The sequence below is a fragment of the Benincasa hispida genome, chromosome 1 (genome assembly GCF_009727055.1).
Source record: "Benincasa hispida cultivar B227 chromosome 1, ASM972705v1, whole genome shotgun sequence".
Taxonomy (NCBI): Eukaryota; Viridiplantae; Streptophyta; class Magnoliopsida; order Cucurbitales; family Cucurbitaceae; genus Benincasa; species Benincasa hispida.
The window spans coordinates 24,413,052-24,439,583 of record NC_052349.1 but is presented as its reverse complement, the minus strand read 5'-3'; the positions used below and the strand labels follow the sequence as shown (position 1 = coordinate 24,439,583).

General features: G+C 37.3%; 1 non-coding gene across 1 annotated transcript; it reads right to left on the bottom strand.

Annotated features, from left to right (window-relative positions):
* Positions 1-14,879: 14,879 nt before the first annotated feature.
* On the bottom strand, positions 14,880-14,986 carry LOC120070366. The gene has a single exon (XR_005479862.1). It is a non-coding gene; the product is annotated as a small nucleolar RNA R71 (small nucleolar RNA).
* Positions 14,987-26,532: the final 11,546 nt, after the last annotated feature.

The window sequence follows — 26,532 nt, the reverse complement described above, 5'->3', positions numbered from 1 at the left end:
GTCATTGATGATTACTTGGAGAAAATACAGGGCTAAATGAAAGCAGATACGTTTCTATCTCTCTGATTACACTCATAGATTTTAATATCCTTTATATATAAGATTTACATGTTATTAAGAGTTTTTAACTGTAAAAAAATAATTGGTTGATTTCACAGTAATATCTTCTGCTTTACAATTCTCCATCTTGAAATTAACATTTTGTTGATTAATACTCAGTTTGTCACACCCCACCCCGAGCCCGCCTTTTGAGCTCGAGGAGAGGCGTGAAGAACCATAGATACCACCCTTTTGTGATACCTATTGCCCATTTGAACTCTTTACTCTCATAAAACTTTAAGCCAAAGATGTAAACAACAACTGTTTGATTAAGCTCATTTTATTATAAACAGTACAATATTTATATAACTCTCAGGCTTAACTACAAAGTTTACATTAACAACTCTAAAATCAGAAGTGTGACTATGGCTGTGGCAGACCTTGACCTTAGCAGAACCCTAGAACTTCTCACCTTTTGCTACCTGGGAAGAAAAATATAAAAATAAAGAATGAGCTTCAAGAAGCTCAATGAGTGTAAGCAACTTCTAGAGTCTATTTCAACTCATAGTAATAAAGCATATCACAAATACAAGGTTAACATTCAAACCTCAGCCTTGAATGAGTTTGTTCTCAACTCTATCTACACGCACGGTAGATAGTTAAACTGATATTAGTCATAAACGTTTACTCTCTTGCATTCCCTATGTTTCCTATGTGCACATAGATCCCCGCCTATGGGCTCAGAAGCTAGGCCTATTGGCCCTCTGACCATCCCATACGAGGTTCCTCCCACAGGCTCAGAAACTAGACATCTTGGTTCCCTGACCATCCCGTGAGGTCCCGCTTAGGGCTCAGGAATTAGGTCTATTGACCCCCTGACCATTCCGATCACATATTCTCAATCTCATGCTAATTACTCATTCAACATAAGCATATACATATGCTCTAAAAGATATGCTTAAGACTTAAAGGAAATTACCACTCACCTTGGTAAGGTATGAACCTTTCTTTTTAGAAGTTCTTTGATTTCCTCGGGCTCCCTTTTTAACCCTAAATTCTAGATTCAATTTTAATCTCAGATTACTCATAGTTTCAAGCCTTATTTCGAGATACTTCCTTTACAAACATGCTCTAAAATGTCTTAGAAAGCTTACCTTAATTTCTTAGATCATAACTCCTCGTGGTTTGGCCGAAATTCTCAAATCATCAAGACTGGCCTAAGCTTACCCGAGAGCTCGACCATTCTGTCTTTTCCTCATTCTCCAGCTTGATTCCTTGTAGCTTATTCTCTGGCAGCCCTACCTTGAAAACTAGACTTTCAGAGTTTTCAGGTGGCTTTGGAATCACTCAAAATGCACAAGTAGTCTGGGAGAACTCCTCATCCCAAGTTGATGCTACTTCCAAACCTCACTATCCGATAGCATCTCCTCCTCTTGGAAACGCATGGTTTTCCTCCGAATCTGCTCTCAAACACTCTTCCTATTGTTCTTTGAAGAGAATTTGTGTTATGAGCTGAAGAGTCACTTTGAGGTGGTATTTATAGGCCAAAAGAACCGATCCTTCTCATTTCTTAAGGCTTCTAATGCAAGACACCTCCTACTTTAGCAACTTTTGGAGTGTTTACACTAAGCTGTGCCACCACCTACTTCCTTGCTATTCACCTACTTCGATGCCACTCACCTACTTGCATGATGTTTGAGTTGTCTTCCTCATGAATAAGTCTTCCTTGCATGAAACTCTATTTGTCCACCTTCTTTTAACTCAAGCTCAACCTCCTCTCGGTTCAGCCACTTATTCTGATGAATTCATCAGGGTTGCTTAACCCAAGCCTCAACACCGCATAAACACTTAGCCAATCATCTAGTCCATTATATGGCTCTTGTACTCATCTAGCTCCATCGTTTAGTTAATCTCTTGCTATCGCTTAACATCCAGCCCTCTTGTTGTTGTTCATCATCCAGCCCTCTCGCTGTTGCCAATCGTCTAGTGTCTGTGCCCATCGCATAACGTCTACGCCCCATCGCATAGCTCCATTATCTAATGATCTATCACTATTAACGATCTCGTTGTCGCTTATCGTCTAACGCATAGCCTATTGCATAGCTCCTACGCCTATTGTGTAGCTTTCACTGTCGCTTATCGTGTAGCACTGATGCCTATCATCTAATGCATTACGCCCATTGTTTAGCGCGTCCACTTATCATGTAGCGCCATTGTAGCGTCTACTTCTATTGCACAATGCCCATCGTCTAGCACTTCGCCTATCATGTAGCGCTCATGCTCATCGTGTAGCGCCATTATGTAGTGCTTGCATCTATCACCTAGCTTTCGCGCTTATCGCATTGTCTAGTGTCAACGTTTATCTTTTAGAACCCAAGCTCATCGTTTAGCACTATCGTCTAGTGCTATCGTCTAGCGCTTATATTGATCGTGTAGTGCTATCGTTTAGTGCATCATTTAGCACCATGTAGCTACGCAACCGTCCGCCCAACGCCTTGTGCTCATTGTCTAGCTCTCTCGCTCTCGCTCACTTAGCCTCTTATTATACCAACGCATGAGAAACCTTTGGGCAATGCCTCTTACCAATGCTTCGGCCCTGTCTCTTATACACATCTAGATGTGTATCATGTAGCTACGCAACCGTCCGCCCAACGCCTTGTGCTCATTGTCTAGCTCTCTCGCTCTCGCTCACGTATCCTCAACGCATGAGCAACCTTTGGGCAATGCCTCTTTCCAACGCATCGGCCAACATGCGTTCAAACCTCACAAGCTCAACACATGGTTGTCCTTAGCTTCAATGCTTAACTCCTTTTAACCTCTACAAACTTAGCCTCATCTCATGCATTTAATGTATCCTAACACCACACATATGGTTTCTTTTTTACTTCATACTTAGTCAAATTTCACTAGTTAAGGCTCAACTCAAAGCTACTCAAGGAAAATCTATTCAACACTTAGAAATTTCCTTCTCTCCAACATAGGATTTAACTTTCACTTAATTCAGTCCCTTAAGTACCTGCTTAAGTAGGGAAATTGAGATTCAGGTTTCACACAGCTTCTCCTTTCTGATCTCTTTTCTTCTAACCTTTTTCAGGTAGCTCAAACTTGATGATATCAAGACACTTTCGAAGCTTGAGCTGAAGGACTATCTTTGTCAGCATGTCTGAGGCATTATCAGAGGTATGAACTTTGATAAGTTCAATCTTTCCCTCTTCCATTTGCTCCATGATTAAGTGGTATTTTACATCTATGTGTTTTGTACGATTGTGATATTGTGGATTTTTAGAAAGATGTATGGTACTCTGGTTATCACAAAAAAATCTTTACTGTTGTTTGTGTGATACCATAGTTTTGTAATAAACCTCTTAGCCATGGCCTTCCTTGACTGCCTCAAATAGAGTAATGAACTATGCTTCAGTAAAATATCGTCCACATAAAGTACTAAGAAAGCTACTTTACCATTGATGATTTTCTTGTAGACACAAGGTTCATCAACGTTCTGATCAAAACCAAAAGATTTGATAGCAGTATTAAATCTAATGTTTCAAAATCTAGATGCCTGCTTCAACCAATAAATGAATCGATTCAGCTTGCAAACTTTTTACTCCTGACCATGGGCTACGAACCCCTCGGGCTGAGACATAAATATGCTCTCTTCAAGATTTTCATTCAAAAAGTCAATCTTGATATTCATTTTCCATATATCATAGTCATAATATGTGGCTATGGATTAGAGAATCCTTATAGACTTAAGCATAATAACAGGGAAAAAATTTCCTCATAGTCAACCCCTTCCCTCTAGGTTTAACCCTTTGCAGTCTAGCTTTGAAAATTTGTACCTTTCCAACTACATCTCTCTTTCTTTTATAGATTCATTTACACCATATGGGTTTAATCCCTTCAGGTAGATCTACAAGTTCCCATACTTAATTGAAGTACATGGACTCCATTTCAAGGTCCATGGCTTTGACCCATTAGTCCTTGTCTATGACATTCATTGCCTGCTTATAGGACAATGGATCCTCAATGCCATCATCTGGTATGACAACCTGAGTTTCAATTAAACTTAAGTAACGATCAGGTTGTGATACAACCCTCTCATTGCATTGAGGCATTCTCAACGATTGGGAAGAACGAGACTAACCTAAAGTGTTGGTTTCTTCTTTAACTCTTGATGAAGGACCAGCTGCACCAATGACCCTTGTTGATTCTTCAGTAGCTTCATTTAATACTAATTTGATCCATGGTTTATGATCTCTCATGTGGCATTCCTTCAAGAATGTAGCATTTGTTGATACAAATACCTTAATAGAACAGACCACCTCTCGTTTCCTTAGGGTAACCAAAAAAATGACATAACCTTGAATAAGGTTCCAACTTCTTCAGATTAGTCATTAGCACATATGTAGGACAACCCGAGATTCTGAAGTAATGTAAACTAGGTTTACACCCCCTTCATATATCGAAGAGTATTTCAGAAACACTCTAGGGAACACTATTCAAGATATGAATTGTCGTTTCTACTGTATATCCCCAAAATAAGCTAGTCAATTGACCATAGCTCATCATAGAATGAACCATGTCTAAGAAGGTTCTATTTCTCCTTTCTAATACATCATTCTGCTATGGTGTACCAGGTGCTTAAACTTGGGATTGGATTCCATGTTTTATCTGTTGGGGTTGATGTCCTAAATCTCGTAGGTCCTGTAGTTTGTAATTGTAATGTACAAATGTTTTATTTATTAATAAAATATGATGTATTTTATTTGACATTTAGTAGCATCAACCCATAAAACCAATAAACTAACATTCGAGGTTATCTTTTGTTGCTTAAACATGAACGTAGAGACATACAGGTGTATCATATTTAATTGATAACGTAAATGATCTGTAGTAGATGGATAAGGCTGGGTACCTTATCCTGGTGACACTACGAATACGACCCGCTTAGTGGTTGTTACAATCGTTGTAAAGTGTTACAAATGATCTGATCCTGATCATTCATGTAGATGAAGGAACCTATTAAGGTCCTAAGCGAAAACATGGAGATCGTCCCAATTTTATTTCTACAGAATCACACAATACAAAATACAAATTATGCAGTCAATTAAAATTTACAGCATGTAAAAAACTAAGAAAAAGATTAGATAAGACTTACCCTTGAAGAACTTTTCTTCACGAATTCTTTCTTCCAAAATGTCACGAACAAAATGATCAATCCAAAATGGCCACCATTAATTGGAGCCTATTGTATTCTTTTTTGGGATGAGAATCACTAAGGAGTTTTTGGGCTCTTAGATATTTGGAAGAGAGGGAGAGATTGAGAGGAGAAGAATTTATTGGGAGTTTTTCTGTGTCAGACTCAGGTTGCAAAAGCTGCAATTTCTTCTATGAAGAAGAAGAAAATCACCCAATCATAACCACCCACACACGTAAAAGGTTGAGAGAGATAAGAGAAGGGAAGTTATTTCTCTCCCTTTAATTCAAAATTAAAATTAAAATAATAAATAAATTAATTTTAATTTAACGTAAATCTATTATATTATAATAATAATAATAATAATAATAATAATAATAATAATAATAATAACTAACTAACATGTATGTATACATGTATGTATGTATATGTATGTATACATGTATGTATGTATATGTATGTATACATGTATGTATGTATATGTATGTATACATGTATGTATGTATATGTATGTATGTATATATATGTACGTATGTATATATATGTATATATGTATATATGTATATATAACCATAATTATATCATATATAACATATAACCTATGGTTTAATATTGTATCATATACAATATAACCTTTAGTTTTAATTCCAATTCACATAATTAATATTTAAATCATATTCAAATATTTACATCCTCTCAAATAAACTTTATATTATAATGTATGAAATACATTATAATAATTATATCATATATAATTAAATTAAATTAATTACATCACATATAATTAATTCCCACAATTCAAATTAATCTAAAATTGATTCTCATTAAATCCCTGTTGAGCTACAGAGAGGATCTCATGGACCAATAGCTTAAAGCTCCAATGGTACTTGAATAATTAATTAAACTTCTTTAATTAAATTATTTAACATCCATTAATTGTTGGCACTCTACTAAAGACCGACAGCTGCACTCTTCATACTATAGATATGTTTTTGTATTCATTAGATATAACCAGTCAACAATGTGATGTCCCTTCCCAAATTGCTCGTAAGTACACTAGGCCAAAATTACCATTTTGCCCTTATAGTTACATCTAACTTCTTAAGTACCACTAATCCCTCTAATGAATAATAAGTCATAGTCCAACTATGACCAAACCACTCTCCGGCCAGAAGATGATGTGGCACCACATTGTTCAAGTCCCGGAATTAGCCCTTAAGGGAGCATTTTATCTACTTACCCCAACGTCGGGGAAGGAGTGAATTTTGTCTTGTGTAGCTGTATTCTGAGCTCCATAATCAGATGAATACCTAAAATGGTAGGCTTATTGAGTCAGTGATCTAGCCACTCTCACCTATACTAATCAAATGACTGCCTTCATAGGCAGGAGTTCACAACTCACTTAGGATTCAAGTCATGTCACCTATGGTCATCCTGGTGAAATATAAATCTTTATTATGAACGGCGTTATATAATGAGACTAGTCATTTCGTGGTCTGGTTTTATACAAACGACTCATTTGTATAGAATACTCCCGATCACATATCTCCATATGAATGATCATGATTAGATCATTTGTAGCACTTTACAATAATTGTAACATCAACAAAGAGTGTCGTATTCATATTGTCCCTAGGATAAGTTATCCGACCTTATCCATCTACTATAGACCGTTTAGGTTATCACTTAACATGATCCACCTGTATGTCTCTACATACATGTTTAAGCTACAAATGATAACCTTGGATGTTAGTTTATTGGTTTGTGGGTTTAATGCTACTAAATATCAAATAAATCATCTCATGTTTTATTAAATAAATAACATAGTTGTACAACACAATTACAAACTACAAAACCCTATGCGATTTAGGCATCAAGCCCAACAGTAGATATATGTGAGCGAGGCTTTTCTATACAAAGGGGTTTGTAGTGCGAAGAGTGTAGCTGTTGGTTTTTAATGGAGTGATCGATAGTTAATGGATGTTGAGTAATTTATTTAAAGAAGTTTAATTAATTATTTAAGTACCATTGGATCTTTGATAACTTTTAAAAAGAGTTATTATTCCTAGCTTAATTCGGACTTGTTATTGGATTTTATGTGTTTATTATCCTATTTTGTAGGTATCAAGCAATCAAGAGGTAGAATTGGCAATTTGGAGCTGAACCAGGTTAATTTGAAGCAAATTGGAGTTGATTTGAGCATCTTAGCTTCAAAGGAGTTAAAAAGACCAAAATGCCCTTGTTAGAGCATCGCAACGCTCGTGATTTGCCTAGCTTCAATGCTCATCTGACGCTTGAAGGCAGAATGCAAAGGTGTAGGGTAGCATTGCAACACTACAAATATTGAGACGTAGATGCCCTACGTATGCGCAAGTGAGCGTTAACTCAACGTTGTGCCTCTACGCTTGACGCTCGAGGTGCGTTAGTCCTTTTCTGAATCTCTGCTGCTAACGGCGTGGTAGGTGAAATGTCAACATCATCTTTTGATTTTCCCGAGAGATGTGTTGATGCGTCCATTCCATCAACCTTGCATTCATCCCACTTTTATGGTTATCATGTAGCCGTAATTGTGCAGTGACCGCATTTGCTTGATTACCACAACTTCTACACGATGACCGCAATCGCTTGACAATCGCAACTCCTATGCGATGGACACATGCGGTCGCAACACCCATGCATTGATCGTATGCATTCGCCTTTACGATGGAGAGTTTCTCTGCATGCGGTTGTCTATGCGGTAGTTCGGCTTCTGTGTCTGCATCCACTTCCTACATTAGCTACAAAAATAGACAATTCAACGCATAATAACGTATAATAGTGAGTTAGCCGAGATTATTGATGCTGAACAACGTAAACTCATTTTCTCATGAATTCCTAACATAATTGCCGCATATTCTGCTTAACAGCCCTCATAATTCTAAATAAAAGGCATAAGATGACATGCATTTCTGCATGTCATCAGTTCTTCATATCAAGGAATTAGTTCCTAGCAGAAACTGGAGGCTCGGGAGATGACGATGCGTATAGGAACTGAGCACATTGTCTCAGTTACGGTAGTGAGAGGACTTCGACTTTGTTTATAGAAATCATATATTTTATTAGATAATGTATATGTGGTTCCAGGCTTGAAAGAAACCTTATTTCTGTAAAATATTTTCTACTCTTTAAATTTTAATGTAAATAAGGTGTTTGCTTACAAGTTTGTTCGAAAATCTTGAAGATACTCTTTATGTGCTAAGACCGTTAGCAACTAAAGCTCTCCTTAATACTGAACTGTTTAAAACTGCAGTAACTCGGAATAAAAGACAGAAAATTTCTCCTAAAGAAAATGTCCATCTTTGGTACCTAAGATTAGGACACATAAATCTCAATGGATTGAGAGATTGGTCAAGAATGGACTTCTAAGCGAGTTAGAGGAAAATTCTTTACCTGTATATGAGTCATGCCTTGAAGGCAAAATGACTAAAAGATCTTTTATTGGAAAAGGTCATAGGGCCAAACAACCCTTAGAATGTGTACATTCAGACCTCTGTGATCCGATGAATTTTAAAGTAAGAGGAGGGTTTGAATATTTCATCACTTTTATTGATGATTATTCTAGATATGAATATGTTTATTTAATGCAAAATAAGTCTAAAGCCCTTAAAAAGTTCAAGGAGTACAAGGCTAAAATTGAAAATGGATTAATTAAAACCATTAAAACATTTTGATTTGATCGAGGTGGATGTATATGGACCTAAAATTCCAAGACTATTGATAGAATATGAAATTGTATCTCAAATCTCAGCATCTGGTACACATCAGCAAATGGTGTATCAGAAAGGAGAAATCAAACCTTGTTGGACATGGTTCGGTCTATGATGAGTTATGCTTCCTTATGTGACTCGTTTCGGGGTTATACAGGATAGGTTGCAGCTTACATTTTGAATTGCGTTCCTTCTAAAAGTGTTACTGGAACATTTTTGGAATTATGGAATGGTCGTAGAGGTAGTTTACACCATTTTAGGATCTGAGGTTGCCTAGTATATGTGCTTGAGGCAAATCCTATAAAATTGGAATCTCATTCAAAATTGTGCCTACTTATAGGTTACCTTAAAATGACAAAAGGTGGTTACTTCTATGATTCTAAAGATAATAAAGTGTTTGTGTCAAAAAACGCTACCTTATTAGAAGAGAACCATATAAAGGAACATAAGTCTCGTAGTAAGATAGTGTTAAATGAACTTTCCAGCGAAACTACTGAAACTTCAACAAGAGTTGTTGAAGTTGGTTCATCTAGTAGGTCACATCTACCTCAAACATTGAGGAAGCCTCGACGTAGTGGGAGGGTTGCGATTTCGTCTATTCGTTACATGGGTTTAACAGAAACCCTAGTTATCCTAGCTGACGAAGATGTTGATGATTCATTGTCTTACAAGAAGACAATGGAAGATGTTGACAAAGATGAAGGGTTCAATGCCATAGATCTCAAAATAGCGTTTATGTACTTCAATTCTGTTTGGGATCTTGTAGATCAATCTGATAGGGTTAAACCTATAGGTTGCAAATGTATCTACAAGAGAAAACGAGGTATTGATGGGAAGGTTGGTAGGCTCGAATTTACCGTCGTTCGTAAACCCTCACCTACGCAAATAATATTTATAAATCACCAAACAAACTACTTATACTAACTCGTAGTACAAGCGGCAAGTCCGGTGTCGAACCTTAGGGAAGCGTGGAAGATGAGTTTATCGAAGCTCGTTTTTAGTTAAAGAGATAAATTAGAGGGGGAGGGGGGGGGGAGGGTTGGTATGGATGGATAATTGAAATTGTATAAAATAAAGTGCAAGAAAATAAAAGGTAAAAGCGCAATTAATCGAGATATCATAGCTTAGAGGAACGAATTCACCTAATGTAATTTAGATCATTGAAACAATTTATGACTTAAACTTCTTGTTTGTGCTTAGCCCAATTGATTGGAATCCCAACCAATGGTCCTAATTATCTAATTAATCAAAATGCAAAGAAAACAAATCCACTCTATACACATTAACGAATCACATTAATAGCTAGGGATTATGCAAAGATGAGTGTTTAACTTCCAACGTCTACTTAAACAATCAATATGGTTTTTCTCCAATCCTTTCTTCCTAATGAACCTATTGTTTCCATTGGGATTAAGTTATAAATATGTGTAAAATATTACAAGGTAATTACATCGAGTTCCTCCGAATCCCTAAACTAAGAAACCAAAACCTTACCGAGTCCCTAAACCAAAACCTTATCGAGTTCCTTCGAATCCCTAAACTAAGAAATCTCTAGAAATTACATCGAGTTCCTCTGAGTTCCTGCGATTTTTAGGACATATAACCAAACACCACTAGCTTTACGACAAGTGAAAGATTGTTGAGGTTTATGCCTTAAATCTCATGGGTCTTGTAGTTTTTAATTATAATGTACAACGTTTTATTTATTTAATAAAATGTGAGGTATTTTAGTTGACATTTAGTAGCATCAACCCATAAAACCAATAAGCTAATATCCAAGGTTATCTTTTGTTGCTTAAACATGAATGTAGAGACATGTAAGTGGATCATGTTTAAGTGATAATCTAAATGTTCTGCAGTAGATGGATCAAGTTGGGTATCTTATCCTAGTGACATTATGGATATGACCCGCTTTGTAGTTGTGACAATTGTTGTAAAGTGCTATAAATGATCTGATCCTGATCATTCATGTAGAGACATGTGAGCGGTATTCTAATAAACTGTTGATTGGTTATATCTAATAGACACAAAAATATATATGTAGTGCGAAGAGTGCAACTGTCGGTCTTTAGTGGAGTGACCGACAGTTAATGGATGTTGAGTAATTTAATTAAAGGAGTTTAATTAATTATTCAAGCACCGTTGGAGCTTCAATCTACATATCATAAGGTCCACTCTATAGCTCAGCTGGGATTATTGAGAATTAATTTTTGGGTAACTTGAATTGTTCAAAATTAATCGAAGGAAGTAATTATATATGTATATATTAATATAATGTATTTGATATATTATAAATATAAAGTTTATTTTGAGAGGAAATAAATTTTGGATGTGATTCAAATATTAATTATATGGATTAGATTCATATAATCAAATTTAATAAATTATTTGATTTATATTAAATATCATAAATAATTAAGAGAATTCAAACTATAGGTCTTATTGTATTTTGATACAATATAAAACTATAGGTTATGTTTTATATTCGATATAACATATAGTTTAATATAACTATATGATAAGGTGATTCTTATATATATTATATATATATATATAATATATATATATAATTATATATATATATATATAATATATATATATTATATTTATTTATTTATTAAATAATTATATAATATTCATTAAATTAAAATAGTTTCAATTTAAGTACCTATTATTTGAATTTAATTGAGGAGGGAGTTACATAACTCCCTCCCTTTGTTTCTCTTTTAATAGATATGTGGGAAATGGGAGGTTAGGAATGATATTCTTCTTTCTTCCAAATGTTATAGTGAGTTTGTGATCCAAAAAGGCCTCTCCCTAAAAAGAACAATTTCTATCAAAATTTTCCCTCAAATCCTTCCTCTCCCCTTTTAATAAAATTTAGAACACATAGCCCACACATTCCTTTGATTTTCAACCCGTAAGGAGAATACATGAGACTCTCTTGTGGTGGTGTCCAAAGTTGTGTTGCAATTTTTGGTCGAGTTTCTTTGAAGAGTTCGTGACCAGATCAAGGAGGGAATTCGTGAAGGTTTTGGCTTCAAAGTTAAGTTGATCCAAATCCTTAATTCGTTCTTATAAAGCATACTGTAAAATATTGTCTGAGATATGTACAATTTATATTCTCTATATTTTAATTCTATGATTTTGAAAATTGAGAACGATCCCTGCTTCCACATTGGACCTTCCAGTCCTTCAATTCTATCATATAGTCTTGGAATGCTAAAACCATGTACTCTCCACCCCGATCCGGTCAAATTGTTTCAATAGTTTTCCTAATGGGTTTTCAACTTTAGCTTTATACTCTTTGAACTTTTCAAGGGCTTCAGACTTGTATTCCATTAGGTATAAGTAACCATACCTTGTCTAATCAACTATGAAGGAGATGAAGTATTCGTACCCTCCTTGAACTTTTAAATTTATTGGATCATAAAGATCTGAATTATGAGCTTTTAGGGCTATGTGACTATATAACCTTTTCCACTAAAAGGTCTTTTAGTCATTTTTCCTTCAAGAAAGGATTCACACGTAGGTAATGAACATCTTCTAACTCGCTTAGAAGTCCATTCTTTACTAGTCATGATCCCATCGGGATTTATGTGACCTAATTGACAACGGGCAGAAACGCACGTTATCATAGTGCTAAGTTCTTAAACAATGCTGGCCTGCATTGATAAAATATGTTAGATTGCGTCCAAAAAATATCAAATTCACAAGATTGTGGTCACATGCGTTCATCGTATAGAAACAGTTGATTTTTTTATTTTTATGCAGAATATGCGTTGACGCAAAGCGAAAAGAGCGATCATAAGGAATCATTGGTCGAGCGTAGCATTACCGTACGGCTTTGCGATGATTGTGTTCGCAAACATCCGCTCAAGAAGGATTGCTGCATAGAGTCGGCGCAACTTGGTGGGCGCATTTGGGTGAAAGGCATAATTAATCACGATGTGACAGAAAGTTGATGACGGTCGAATCCGAATTAAGTTGACAGCCGCTAACGATAACAAGTACATTCAGCTTTTCAGTGACAAATATTTGACGCATCAGTCAGGGAATTAAAGCCATCCCATCTGTGCAATCATAAGAGAGAAGCCACCTTTCCCCCAGAAACTCTATAAATACCGAAGGCATCCTTCATAAAAGGGGTTCCACCAGTTAATAAGTTCACCTGTTCACCAACTTAGGAGGTTTAGCCTTGTTCTTAGATTTTCTTTTATTTTAAGGTGGACGCGAGAGAAGGAGGTTGTGCCGAAAGATCGTTCCAGTAAGCTTGGGAGAGCGTCGAAAGCTTCAAGATCAGAGAGAGGGTCGACCCCTGCGGAAGTAGGAATATCTTTTAAACCGAATAGAGATTGTCAATGTAAAAGCCTCGGTCAGCAAGGAATGGCTACCAGACTCTCTACCTTTATCTTCCATTGTTGTTTTGTATTCAACTCATTTATAGAAATGGAATTTACTTCTCTATATCTGTTCACTCTCTGTTATTTACGCATGAGTAGCTAAATCTAAATGGGTTGAGAAGCACTTAGCTAGCTTAACTAGGGATCTTCATTCTATGCGATTATCTTGTATTATGTATGCTTCATTCATCCATTAAATATACTCGGGAGGGTAGTCTAAGGAAAGGATCTATGCTTGGGAAGGTCAGATCAGAATCTAGGCTCGGGAGTGTCAGATTAGAATGCATAATCAAGAGATAGGAGCTTAGGAATAAGTACTGTTTTCTATTAACACATCGCATGCATCCTAGAGATAGGATATGATTGTGTGTGGTCACCTTGCCTTTGTGCATCTTGCATCATCGCATAGGAAAAGAGTAGAGACTTAGAAATAAGCTCTATGGACACTTTTGCATTCAACACATGCGTCCTAGACTTAGAAGCATCGCATTTGCATTGGAAAATGACTTGTTGTGCATGATTGCAGCATGATCGTGTAGTCTGACGCAGTCCCAAGTAACGCTAGCTAAAGACCTTCTCAACTCGTTCATCCACATACTCAGTGCATCTATCACACAATAAGACTTTTCTCAAATCCGCCGCACTTGTTTATTTTTCATTACTACAATCAACAAACAACCAACAATTAATTGAGTTACTGGTTACCGCAAAGTTTTCTAAAAATTACCATCACAACCTGTTTTCTCAAGTCTCTGAGTTCGACCCTAGACTTACCAGGAACTCAGTGGGGTTACAATTGAATTCCACTGAGAAAACTTGAGTGCTCAATGCATTTTCATCATCGCAATTCATCCATAATTTCACATCATAAAACCACACATCATGTTTTTGGCGCCGTTGCCAAGGACTTCGACAAAATAGTGTGCTAACGGTAATTTTTCTGAATGCTTTGTAGACTTTAAATCTCTGGTGAATTACGACCCGAAGATTGAGAGGACGTTCAGAACGAGATTAAGAGACTGTCAACAATAACAGTCAGATAAAGAAGAGATGGCGGAGCAACCTGGAAACGGAGCACCAAACGAAAACAACGTCATGGCGAATCGAATCCTTCTGGCTAATGATCGCAATAGATCCATAAGGGACTATCATCGTTAAACCTCTATGATTTCTCCCCAGGAATGATGAGGCCTGCCCTTGATGGAAGCCAATTTGAAATGAAACCGGTGATGCTGCAGATGATCCAAACTGTAAGACAATTCGGAGGCCGACATGGTGAGGATCTGCACGCTCACCTCCGTAGCTTTATCGAAATCTGCAATACTTTTCATTCCCGAACATCTCTGTCGAAGAAGTTTGACTAACTTTGTTCCCATTTTCTCTTGTGATCAGGAAAGAAAATGGGCGTATTCCGTCGAGCAGGGAGAGATCACTTCATGGGAGCAGGTTGTAGAGAAGTTCATGAAGAAATATTTTCCGCCTACTGAGAATGCTAAACGAAGGAAACTCATAACTAATTTTGAACAAGACATGGACGAATCGTTCAGTGATGCTTGGGAGAGATTTAGGAGGTTGGTCAGGGACTGTCCATACAATGGTTTGCCAGACTGCCTTTAAATGGAAATCTTTTATCATGGTTTAAATCCCGCTTTGCAGACCACTGCCAATGTGGCAGCCACTGGTGGTCTACCTAAAACAACATATGACGAGGCTAAGAACATCTTGGATCGCATCTCTAAAAACCACGAGGATTGTAGAGAGAGTGATCAAAGATAGAGAATTAAGGGTAACGACGCAAGTAATGGTGCTATTGCTTCACTACAGAATCAGATGACCACAATGATGAACTTAATTTAGGGAATTGCGATCAGCAGCCTAATACCGCAAAATGGGCAAGTCAACGCAATCAGTCAAAACACCGCAAGGTTGCGACTTACGGTGATGGGCACGCAATGGAAGAATTCCCGCAGAATCCACAGTCTGTTTACTTTGTAAAAAATAATCCCTTTTCGAATACCTAAAATCCTGGGTGGAGAAACCACCCCAATTTTGTATGGAAGAATCAACAGCAGAATTTCCAATCTGTGACACAGAAAGAAGGGCCACCTGTAATAACGGTCAGAAAAGCAATCAAGCTAGTAGCTCGCAACCACCACAATCATCCTCCTTGGAGAGCCTATTGAAGTAGTATATAGAGAAAAACGAAACTGTGCTTCAAAGTCAGGCTACGTCCATCTGCAATCTAGAATTACAGATGGGCCAGATTACAAGTGAGCTAAAGAACAGACCGCAAGGAGCTCTGCCGAGTTGAACACAACTCCCACGCAACCTGGGGGGATCAGGTAAAGAGCAATGTCAGGTTGTAACGTTACGAAGTGGAAAAACTGTGGAGGGAGAAAGAAAGAAGCCCAGCCGGATTACTCCTATTGCGTTGGAACCTAAAATTGCAGTGACACAAGAAGAAGAAGGATAAAAAGAAGTAATAGAGCCAGAAGTTGCGTCCACCTCAAAGCCAACAGAGAAGGGGACCATGAGAGTGCAATTATCACTTTTCCCCCAGAGACTAAGAAAGAAAAAGAATGAAGAGGTACAGTGCCAACACTTCCTGTCTATGTTAAAAAAATTACATATTAATATTCCATTTAGTGAAGCGATTGAGGAGATGCCTGCATATGCGAAGTTTCTGAAGGAAATGGTAACCAGAAGAGGGGTACTGCTAAGTTTGCCACGGTGGCTTTAACGAAAAGTTCGAAATAAATAATTCCACCGAAGATGAGCGATCCTGGGAGCTTTACTATACCCTGCTTCATATGATGATTGTACAATGGACCTTGTGTGACCTTGGAGCCAACATCAACTTGTTGCCTCTGTCGATCTTTAAGCAGCTGAATGTGGGGCAACTTGCACCCATGACCGTGACTCTCCAATTGCAGATAGATCTTTGGTGCATCCAGATGGGAAGGTGAAGAACGTGCTGATTACAATAAAAAAATTTATCTTACTAGCCGACTTCATCATCTTGGATTACGAGGCCGACAAAGATGTGCCCATCATCTTCGGGCGACCATTTTTATTAAAAGGTCGTGCCCAGATTGATGTGCATAAAGGGGAGATCACTTTGAGCATAAATGGACAGAAGCTCAAGTTCAACATAATTCGTGCCATGAAGTTTCCTGACGAAGAAGACCTGCATGACTCAGACGATGACCAGAATTCAATTGAAGAAGAAAAGTTTGACGAAGAGAATGAAGAAGAGGATGCAAGCACATCCATTGCTGCCTGTAATGCGATCATAACAAAAACAAGCAAGGAAGAAGAAATGATCGCAAACCAAGAAGAAGAGCCAATAGAAAAAGAAGAAAGAAAAACAACGCAACCGTCCCTAGTAAAACCACCAAGATTGGAATTAAAGACCCTGCCAAATCATTTAAAGTACGCGTTTTTGGGGCAGAACGAGAAGCTGCCAGTAATTATTTCCTCCAAACTTAATGAAGACAAGAAGAATGCGTTGATGAGTATTCTGAGGAAACATATGGGAGAAATTGGCTGGACGCTCGCTGACATTCGAGGGATCAGCCCAGCGTATTGTATGCACCGAATTCTTCTTGAAGAAGACCACAAAGCAAAGATCGTACATCAGGGCAGACTCAACCCTGCGATGAAAGAGGTTGTTAAAAAGGAGATCATTAAATGGTTAGATGCGGGCATTATTTATCCTATAGCAGATAGCACGTGGGTCAACCCCGTGCAGTGTGTGCTGAAAAAGGGTGGCATGACGGTAGTCCCGAATGAAAATATTGAGCTAATACCGCGATGGACTATCACTGGGTGGCGCATTTGCATGGACTACCACAAGCTGAATACGGCTACAAAGAAAGATCATTCCCTCTACCATTCATTGATCAAATGCTAGACCGTCTTGTTGGAAATAACTTTTACTGCTTTTTGGATGGCTATGCCCGACATAACTAGATTATGATAGCTCCAGAAGACCAAGACAAGACCACATTCACCTGCCCATATGGGACCTTTGCTTTTCGCCGCATGTTGTTCGGCCCCTGCAATGTGCCAAATACATTCCAGAGGTGCATGATGGCTATCTTTTCAGACTATCTTAAGGACTTTGTTGAAATCTTTATGGGCGACTTCTCTATTTATGGGCACACCTATGAAGTCTGTCTAGCCAACCTGGAGAAGATACTGAAGAGATGCGAAGAGACGAATCTGGTTCTTAATTGGGAAAAATGCCATTTTATGGTTAAGGAGGGCATCGTGTTGGGGCACAAGGTATCTCGGGACAGGTTGGTGGTGGATAAAGCAAAAATAGAAGCAATTGAAACACTTCCACCTCCAACAAGCGTGAAGGCTGTACGAAGTTTCTCGGGGCATGTTGGATTCTATGGATGCTTTGTCAAAGACTTTTCGAAAATAGCACGACCACTAAGTGCGTTGTTGGAGGCTGACAAAAAAATTTGAACTTTGAAGATAATTGCCGTCAACGCATTTAGAATTTGAAGAATGCACTGATTCCACCGCACCCGTGTAATTGCAACCTGACTGGAACACTTCCTTTTTGAAATAATGTAGCCTGCAAGTGGTAATTTTTTGCATTTGGAAAATTTTGAAGCTTATCCTGTTGGGGATGAAGGTAACTCATCCATAACTGATGATTCAGCGATAGAGTACTTAATCGACAAAACGACAGGACGCCTGTGGTTGATTCAGCATGGGTTTTATCTCCCTCCTTCAACGAACTTTGACATAGACAATAATTGATCGAAGGGTTCGGGAAACAAGCTTGCGGATCACTTTTCCAGATTGAAAAATCTTGAGGTTGAACCACAATGAGTCAGAGGTGAGTGCGGTGGTTCCCAGATGAGTAGCTGTTTCAGATTGAAGAACTACACGCGTATGCAGACATGGTCAACTATCTGGTTTGCGAGCATTTCCTGAAGATTATACCTACCACCACAGAGGAAGCTCAAACATGAATGCAATATTATTATTGGGGATGAGCCGCAAATTTGTATAAAAAGGAGAAGACAACATTCTGCTGACTATGGCCGTACTAAATGCTGCTCAATTAACGCATATTTAGGCAACGTCACGACTCAACCATATTGGTGGGCGCACTTTGGAGGACACGGACCGCAACCAAGATTTTCTACAGAGTGGAGTTCTTTTGGCCAACATTGTTTAGGATGCAGCTAACTATGCCAGGAAGTGTGCTTGGTGCCAACCGCACAAGTAACATTCATGAAACATGCATGCCATGACCATCCTCTTGGAGCTTGAGTTGTTCGATGTATAGGGTATCGACTTCATGGGGCCATTCCCTCCTTCGAATGCTAAAAATTATATTTTGCTGGCTGTCGACTATGTATCCAAGTGGGTAGAGGCAGTGGCGTGCGTCACAAGCAATGCGGCGGTAGTCTCTCAATTCCTGAAGAAAAACATTTTCACTTGTTTTGGCACCCCACGTGCCATAATAAGTGATAAGGGGTCTCACTTTGTCAATCATACTGTCAAGGAATAACTGCGCAAATATAACATTCTCCATAAAGTGGTCACCAGTTACCATCCGCAAACGAATGGTCAGGCCAAGGTGTCCAATCAGAAGATTAATCTGATACTTGAGAAGGTGGTTAGCCTTTCACGAAAAGATTAGGCAGCAAAGCTCGATGATGCATTGTGGGCGTATCAGACTGCATTTAAAACACCCATAGGTATGTCCCCATATGCGTTGGTCTTTGGTAAGGTGTGTCATTTGCCTCTGGAGCAGGAATACAAGGCATTGTGGGCGGTGAAGAAATTAAACTTTGATCTTAAGAAAGCAGGATAAGCGAGAAAACTTCAACTGGTCGAGCTAGAAAAAGGGTTAACGCATATGAGAACGCAAAGATTTACAAGGAGTGCACAAAGCACTGGCACGACAAACACATATGTGGTAACAACCTCCAAGTTGGGCAGAGGGTCTTACAATTCAACTCATGACTACGACTTTTCCCTGGAAAATTAAAATCGCGCTGGTCCAAACCCTTCATCATCAAAGAAATATTCCAACATGGTACGATGGAGCTGATCATTGAGGATGGAAGTCTTACATTTAAGGTTAATCGATAGTGAGCTAAGGCATATTGTAGAGGTGATTTTCAGCTAGAAAAGACCTCTATGGATCTGAAAAACCCAGAATAGAGAAAAATGGAGTGGCCCCTGCATTGGCAAGCAACATCATCTAGGGCACAAGCCTTCTAGAGTATCCTTTGTTTGGTTCTTGAAATCTCATTTCTTCGACACTTTAATCATCATTTATCTATCTGCATTTTACTTATTACTACTTCATTCTAAAAAAAAAAAAACTGCGGTAAAAGAATGTTGTTTTGTTTAAAATCATTTGATCCTCTCACTATTTTTCTTGCAACGATCGAGGCACAGAATTGCGGAGGTGTTACACGAAGAAGCAACTTATCTTACTCTATCACCGTAATCCAAAGAAGATAGATCACTGCAAGGAATGATGCATCAATACATAATGCAGGCGACAATGCAAATGTGGGGGTTGTAATCTTCCTTCACTTTATTTCAAATTTTGCACTATCGCATCACATTTTAGTCTTAAAAGTTTTATCATTGCATCCTCTTTGATTACCGCAATCATTTAATATTGATAAATTTAGTAAGTTATCTCATGCTGTCTCTTTGCCAATTATGATTTCAATGATGAAAAACATGCTTTTATTTCTTTCCTATATACTAGAGTCAACTTAACTTTAAGATAGTCACCTCATAAAATATTTTTAGAAGTTAGGGGTTTGCTAGCTTTCGTTCAAACTCTCTTTACGAAGCTTTCTAAGAACATCGCATGACTTATTTCAATCTTTTGGCAATGAGGACATTGCCACATTTTTAATTTGGGGATGAGGTATTTATTTTTGACCTTGCTATTTTGGAAAAAAAAAAAGAAAAAAAAGAAGAAAAGAGGAAAATAACAACTCCACTGTCAACGCAATGGGAAACCCATGTTGATAAGTGTTAAGTTGTGAAGGGCACTTACCCGTAGTTGGATGTCCGCATGACACACGTGGGGGAAAGCCAAAACGAAAGTAAGTCACCAGGTTCAACGCATAAATAAATGACCACAACTTCGCTGCCAAGTAGGTATAAGTTTAGTCTGAGGAAGAGCGCATTGCTCATAGTTGGATGTCCGCATGACCACGTGGGGACAGGCCAAAACGAAGGCAGACACTTGGATCAGTGCAAGGTCAGAAAAAAAAATAATAATGTTAAGAAATATGCAAGGATAAAATCATTTGACACCCGATGGAAAAGTTTTCTTTTGAAATAAATCATTCGATGTCCTAGAATTTAGTAAGTACTTTGAAGGTTAAGCTTGCGATCCTAGGTCTTAGAAATATTTTAAGAGAGACTGTGAATAAGACTTAAGGAAAGTTTGGTATATAGGATTTGAACGAAGTACCTTGAGAAATCTAGGAAAAGAACATTGCGGTCGACTTGTTAAAGAAATTTAGCTTATGCTTAAGGACAAGCATTGTTTAAATTTGGGATGTGATAACGGGCAGAAATGCACGTTATCATAATGCTAAGTTCTTAAACAATGTTAGCTTGCGTTGTAAAAATATGTTAGATTACGTTCAAAAAAGCATCAAATTCATAAGATTGTGGTCACATGCGTTCATCGCATAGAATAGTTGATTTTTTTATTTTTTATTTTTATGCAGAATATGCGTTGACGCAAGGCGAAAAAGCAATCATAAGAAATCAATTGGTCGAGCGCAGCATTACACACAGGCTTTGCGGTGATTGTGTTTGCCAAACATCCACTCAAGAAGGATTGCCGCATAGAGTCGGCGCAACTTGGTGGGCGCATCTGGGTGAAAGGCATAATTAATCACGATGAGACAGAATGTTGATGACGGTCGAATCCGAATTAAGTTGACAGTCGCTAACGATAACAAGTACATTCAGCTTTTCGGTGACAAATATTCGACGCATCAGTCAGGGAATTAAAGCCATTCCATCTGTGCAATCATAAGAGAGAAGCCGCCTTTCACCCCAGAAGCTCTATAAATACCGAAGGCATCTTCAGAAAAGGGGTTCCATCAGTTAACAAGTTCACCTGTTCATCAACTTAGAAGATTTAGCCTTGTTCTTAGATTTTCTTTTATTTTAAGGCGGACGCGAGAGAAGGAGGTTGTGCCGACAGATCGTTCCAACAAGCTTAGATGAGTTTCAGAAGCTTCAAGATCAGAGAGAGGGTCGACCCCTGTGGAAGTAGGAATATCTTTTGAACCGAATAGAGATTGCCAGTGTAAAAGCCTCGGTTAGCAAGGGATTGCTACTAGGCTCTCTAACTTTAGCTTCCATTGTTGTTTTATATTCAACTCATTTATAGAAATGGAATTTACTTCTCTATATTTGTTCACATTTGCATTTGGAATAAGCTCTATAGACACTTTTATATTCAACACATGCGTCCTACACTTAGGAGCATCACATTTGCATTGGAAAATGACTTGTTGTGCATGGTTGTAGCATGATCGCATAGTCTGACATTCCCAAGTAACGCTAGCTAAAGACCTTCTCAATCCATTCATCCGCATACTCAGTGCATCTATCACACAATCAGACTTTTCTCAAATCCACCGCATTTGTTTATTTTTCATTACTGCAATCAACAAACAAACTGACAATTAATTGAATTATCGGTTACCGTAAAGTTTTCTAAAAATTACCACCGTAACCTATTTTCCCAAGTCCTCGAGTTCGACCCTGGACTTACCAGGAACTCAGTGGGGTCTACATTTCGATTCCACTGAGAAAACTTGAGTGCTCAATGCATTTTCATCATTGCAATTCATCCATAATTTTACATCATAAAACCACACATCACTAATCTCAAATGCCAAAGATATGTATTATTGTTACTCAGAAAAATTCTTTGCCTTTTTGTTTGAGTATTAACAGTAAACATCTCATGATTTAAAAGTGCTTTTGATTTAGTTGATTCTAACACATATAAATTGTTTTCTAGTTTAGTTGAACAAATAGTCATACCATTTTTCAAAGGAATGCTTCATTAGATGAAAAAGAATCTAAATAAGATTTTTTAGTTAAACAAGAAATAAATACAAGGTTTCTCTTAATTTTGGGAATTATATACAAAATTTTCAAAATTAAGTATCTATTTCTTAAAAAAAAAAAAAAAAAAAAAAAACCTTAGCAGCTTCCATTGCACGAGCTGAAATGACATCTCCCGTTCCATCCTTGGCACCATTTCACCCTTCTTGAGATACTAGAATGAACTAATTCCCTATAAAGAATACAAACATGATTAGTGTTCTCGAATCAAGTATCTAGACATTATGGTCATTTTCCACTAAACAAGTTTCTAAACCTGTAAATCATATTTACCTCCTTCTCTTTCTTCTTCTCGCCGAATACTTGATACAATTGTGTTTCCAGTGACCATCCGCATTGTAGTGGAAGTTCTTGCTCTTGTCTGCCACCTTGGCCTTACCCTTGCCTTTCCTAGCAGTCGGAGCCTTCCCCTTCCCTCCTTTCTTTTTCTGGATTTTCTTAGAACCAGAAGATGAGGGCACAAACTTAGTTTTAGAGGATAAACTCTTGTGAAACTTCTTGGGATGGGCAACATTTGCCTCTCCTTATATTGGTCCCTTACATTTCATAAGCAATTGATAAGTTTGTATCTCATTCAGGAGGACAGTCATGGTGTACTCTATTTTATTTATAATTGCATTGCAGTAGAATTGGAGGAAATTCTTCGAAAGAGATTCGAAAATAAAGGACACTTGACTTTGCTCATCAATGATCACATCGTTCATCTCAGCAACATTGAAGTGGACCATTAGGTCGAGAACATCGTCTTCTCTCACTGACCAACCTTCCTTCATGCGCGCATTATATACTTGAGGGCCTCATGCCAGATATTAAAGGATGGTTTTCCAAACATTAGAGGGATTTGATGATCTGACGTGTAGTGATCATGGCCTCGTGTTATTTGGTAAGAACGTCAAATAGACTTATCAAGATATAGACACAAGCCTTGTTATCGGCTTTCATCTAGTGGTCATAAGCATCCCTTAATGCTTGGGATGCATTAGGAGAAGGGATTGGAGGACATTTTTTTATTAAAACGAACCATAGATCATCTATCACTAGAACGTATTCATGTTAGATTTCCACATCACATAACTTTCACCAATTAGTTTTTCATTCTTAAGTAAGGAGATTATCGTGGAAGACGTGCTAAAATGAATAACAAATAATTGACCATATTAGTTATATTTGCCTCACCTCATTACACAAAAATAAGTATTCAATCAATTTAGCAAAGACAAATAATCACAGAACCCTAATTAAACTATTGATTTAGTTCTTGCAACGATATTTCAGAGATTTAGAGCAACAGCCATCGAAGGGTGATCAACTACTCTTCCTCCTGGATTGAGACAATCTCAGCTAATTACTAATACCAGAATAACTCTTATTCCTAAAGTTCTTAACTACCATTTTTCGGTCAAGGATTCATTAACTAGCTTAATTCATCTGGTAAGTGTGACCCTACCATTTTTGGATCCCAATGGTATGTTTCAACATGCTATTATAAGGAAAGACAACTAGTGAGGAATAACCTAAGAAACCTTACCCATTACTGAAGCTTGCATTGTTCTGAATCCTACGATCAAACCCTCTGAAGGGATGGTCGCTGTAGGACGACATACAGGCGGACCATAGAAATCTCATGGTGCAACCTAATGGAGGAGATAGTAGGATACGTTGACACTCGTCCTTCTCCTACTTACTATAAAAACTTTCCCTATTCACCTTAGTATTAACCCATGCAAACACTTTTTGAAGAGAGGCTGTGCCCAGGACGACATGATGCCGAGCATGGATCTCACGGTATCTCTTAGGGATGTGAGAGTTAAAAATTGATATATCGCATGTACCATTGTTCTCCCACTAAAGTGTTCTACTATTGTAGGGTTTTATTATACTTAGTTAAATTCTAGATATGAATCTATCTAAGCCTATGCCTATTATAACTCTAATAATAAGTTCTTTATTCTAATTTTTTAGGTGAATTAAACCATTTAATTAACCTAGTGGCATTAGGATTAAGGATATTTCAACTCAAGTTTCGGGTCAGTTCCCAGGTAGGAGGTATTCTGTAAACTGTCATCTTAAGAACTCCCAACCTAGACTGAACTTCATTGGTAGAGTTCCCTTATAGCCTAAAGTTCTGTTTGTCCTATTAGTCGTATTTTAAATATATTAAACAAATAGGATGAAATTCTAATCTTATTTGAATTAATGTGATTAAGGTCTAGATTAATTTTAAACATTATAAAATCAAATCTAATTTCCTAAGATCCTAAGTTTACATGGAACTCTTTATTGTAGGTTGAAGGTTACTAAATATTAATTTTGTAACCGATGTCGGAGTAGGATTCCTTTCTACCAGTAGATAACATATCACTACTAATTCTATCTTTGAAAATACAAATAATATGACAAGCCAGAAAGAAAGTAAAGGTTGTTGCTGTGAGAAAGAAAGAAGGACAGATAAGTCACCCTTACTACCACTCCACAGAATCGTACGTGAGAGTTTCACCTCATACAACTCCTTGTTCAATTCTTTCGAAGTCATTGGATCCTTTTCCTCGTTCGAGAATCTCCTCCCTTCTTCCATTCCGTCCCAAAGAGTGACCGAGAAATCTCCCAAAAAAATCCCACTTGTTTCGAACTTTCTCTTTTTGGAATGGAATATTTACGGAATCCCCATGAATAGGATCAATTAAAAAATTAACTATTAGCCCTATAATCATGCTTTCTATGGTTTACTTGACTAACAATCAAATTCTAATTAACTAGAAAACCATATTACATGCATTTCATGACTTTAATATAACAATTATATTAAACTATCGATTTGTCATGCTCAATGCAAATTGATTTTCAATTCTATTAATATAACACTTATATTAAACAATTCATGAAAATCCACCAAGCATATACAAGAGATTAATAAATATAACTCTTTATATTTACCTAAGTCACTTCATGCATCATGCTTTTCCAATTTCATATATTTAACATATCATAATATATTAAATAACTCATGAAATCATATCCACAACATGCATTAAAATCATACATTATAATACTTATAACATATTAAAAAATCATGCTTAACCTATGGTGAGATTTATCTAAATAACATCCATAAAACATTTAAATAGCAAATGAACTGGTAATTTTGGCCCCTAGTATAAAATAAAGCAATAAATTACAAAATTATGCAAATTTTATCCTAAAATAAGCTTCTGTCGCTCTAGAACTAGACCAGACCAACTCGAAACGATCGGAATCGCTTTGAATCAGACCTTAAAACCATGAATCGAGCCAACCCAATGCTAAACCGGACCAAACTACTTTGAACCAGCTGAACTAGATTGAACCAGCCATTAAACCGCATGCAATGTAGCCCTAGCATCGCATTTTCATAGTGTTGCAATGCTGTGAGCAGCGTCGCAACGTTGCAACACCATATTGTATTTCTGGGCAATTCTTCAACTGTTCTTTGTTTTGGCCAAAATTGGTCTCGATCTTCATCGAATTCAACCCTAATTCTAGACAAGGACTTACAGAAGACTTTAAATTTCATGATAAGTGCCCAAAAATGCAGAGGCCTTTATAAATTTGATCGAATCAAAGCATGAAAATCTATGACTATAAACTACCATAAAACATTCATTCGCAAAAGTTGACTTTCACAATGCAAATAATCCCACCAAATGCCCAATGCAAATTTCAGAAGTCTAAATTAATACAACGAGATGGCTCTGATATCAATTATAGGGATGAAAGCCCTAACGCAGCGGAAATCACATAACTAAACTCATTTTTTATTTAGGATTTTTGAAATATCCATACATTATAAAATTTAAATACATTACATAGTCCAAAAACAAAGAACAACCTAGTATAAAAATGTTCCATTCTCCTAGGTACACATATTTCAGATTGTTAGAGAGAGCCTTTAGCTCAATCCCTTGTACCTGCAAATCAAGAATATCGAAGTTAGAAGAAGGTTCCTCTAAAT